We start from the raw sequence: 2,677 nt of genomic DNA on the forward strand, positions 1-2,677 counted from the left end.
TGACTAAAATATCAATGAGCCACTGTTGGAATCGGCCAACTCATACAAATACCTGGGTGTAACATTTTGTAGGCATATAAAATGGAAAGATCACATAAGCTTAGCCGTGGGTAAAGCTGATCGTAAACTTTGGTTTATTGGTAAAATACTGGGGATGTGCAGTCGGTACAAAAAAGTGATTGGTTAAAAATCACTCGCGCGACTGATTCTAGAATATTGCTGAAGTTGTTACGTTCTTTTAATGATTTAGATTTGAATTTTTGGGTGGATACAAAATCCTGTGACACTGTTCAACACTGATAGCTTTGGTCCCTGTACAAGTAACAAATAAGTTAAACTGCCATACCTCTAAAGTAGCAACAGTGGAACACGATATTTTCTGGTCTCTCATAAAAAAATAAAATTTGCTAGCTACAGGCTCAGCAGTGTGCAATGCTGGCCATAATACTTTGAAATGCACATGAAGTTCTTTTGGCTTATAAATAAAAACATTTAAGAAAAATCCAACTGCCTGGTCCATCATATGATCTGGACAGGGACGGGGTATTGATTGCGATGAATTACTAATACTCAGCTTTTTTTGTAAAATTATATAGCAAGTTAAGTTTGTCTTGTCAAAAAATCTGACAATTGAAGTTACGTTGGTCAGAAAAATGTCATATTTATTAATTGACCCACAAACGAGATTTAAACAGCAAGTATTACCTAACATCACTAAACCAGCATAAACACAAATCATCATATTACATATACCTATGTTATCTAACTACCCTTTTCATCAAAACAGTTTACGTTCATTCTGGGGCTACTTAATAATTGAGAATTATCAGCCAATTCATATATAATAGCGCACTTGCAGAACGAAAGTCATAAATATGTATCATCTTTACCTTGCTTGTGAGAAGACTTCTGCTTACATGTTCTCGTAATTCCTATATTAATCTAACACTTGATGGCTCCATAGAGCGCACCAAGAAAACTGCCTGCTCCATCCTCTTTCGTTCACAGACAGCTACCTACAACTGTGCGTCAAGCACTCTCTTACTCTAATACTGCTACCTCAGACCACAAGCAATATCTTTGGCTCTGCGGTCGTGCACAGTCAGCGATCCGCTTTATAAAACTATCAGAGACACACATCGTTTATAAAATCGTAGTTCTACTTTGGTTTACATTAATATTATTATCGTATTCGGGTGCCACATACAAGTGTACCCCAGTAGACTCCTTTCAAAGTGTGTTGAACCCGTACCAGATAGGACTAACATGGGTATTGAATGTATACAGAGAAGGGCAGCACGAATGGTCACAGGTTTCCAGAACGAGATTTTCACTTTGCAGCGGAGTGTGCGCTGATATGAAACTTCCCGGCAGATTAAAACTGTGTGCCGGACCGAGACTTGAACTCGGGACTTTTGCTTTTCGCAGGCAAGTGCTCTACCAACTGAGCTACCCAAGCTCGAGTCTCGATCCGGCACACAGTTTTAATCTGCCAGGAAGTTTCGGTCACAGGTTTGTTTGATCCTTGGGAGAGTGTCACAGAGACACTGAAGGACTTGAAATGGGAGACTCTTGAAGATAGACGTAAACTATCCCGAGATAGTCTGTTAACAAAGTTTAAACAACCGGCTTTAAACTGTTACCCCAGGAATATACCACAGCTCCCTACGTATCGCTGACATAGGGATCGTGAAGATAAGATTAGAATAATTATTGCACACACAGAGGCATTCAAACTATCGTTCTACCTGCGCTCCATACGTGAATGGAACAGAGAGAATCAGTGGTTTGCAGGGTACAGATGTAGATGCAGCTGTAGATGACTGTAGAACAGGTGACACTTACCAGGGATCCATTATGATATTTCCTAGGGGGGCGGAGTGTTGTGTTATGGTCACCTAGGAAACCTGCGTTCTCTGATCGCTGGACAACAATTGAAGCAAATCGTGTTAATGGAGTTTATTATAAAAGGAAATGATTAGAGTACTTAACTTTGTGAGATATAGATGTGTCGCAAGGAAGGGACGACAGACAAATATAAGCGAGCGCTTCAGTATATACAATTCGTAATGCAACTGAACCTATTACAGCTCGTAAGTTACTGCTGTAGCGGTCGTAGGTCGACTAGACTTCGACTCGGTTGTGGCCAGGCGGAGCGGTGCTTATGTTCTCTTCGCCTGGAGGCCGCTGCTGTCTCGGTGTCGTCCTAGAGAGGGGTCGTCAGCATACTAAAGGCTGACGTCGTCTCACAGTCCTCTCTGCTGTAACGTTCCTGGCCGACGTGTCGGCGCTCGACGTTACGCCGGAACAGAGTGGAGGGCCGCTTGACCTGGGGGTGTGTTGTATGTGTAATATTTTGGAAGACAAATGGAGACTTATAAGAAGCCATAAAAAGCTTTCAGATCTTACCATGTGAAGCCTTCCCGTCTCGTCTATACCTCTTGTGTTATTGATAACCTTCCCTTTTACAACAAGCTATGTAACCTTTTCTTACGATTTCTATCTGTTGCTTAATAATAACAAATGAAATCTTCCCTTTGAAATTTATTCTCTTTCTCTATCTTCGCATGCAAATTTAATTGCTGCTTATTAAAAGTGATTTTCTGCTTATTTCGACGAAACATAGAATGTGTCGTCGTGGTGGCCCTCAGTCGTTGTCTGCAATAACCCAAAACTG

The 2,677-nt window shown here is 41.1% G+C and overlaps 1 non-coding gene across 1 annotated transcript; it reads right to left on the bottom strand.

The window, feature by feature from the left end:
* Positions 1-1,384: 1,384 nt before the first annotated feature.
* Positions 1,385-1,459, bottom strand: Trnar-gcg. Its single transcript has one exon. It is a non-coding gene; the product is annotated as a tRNA-Arg (tRNA).
* Between the last annotated feature and the right edge of the window lie 1,218 nt (positions 1,460-2,677).

This window comes from Schistocerca piceifrons, chromosome 8, assembly GCF_021461385.2.
Source record: "Schistocerca piceifrons isolate TAMUIC-IGC-003096 chromosome 8, iqSchPice1.1, whole genome shotgun sequence".
Taxonomy (NCBI): domain Eukaryota; kingdom Metazoa; phylum Arthropoda; class Insecta; order Orthoptera; family Acrididae; genus Schistocerca; species Schistocerca piceifrons.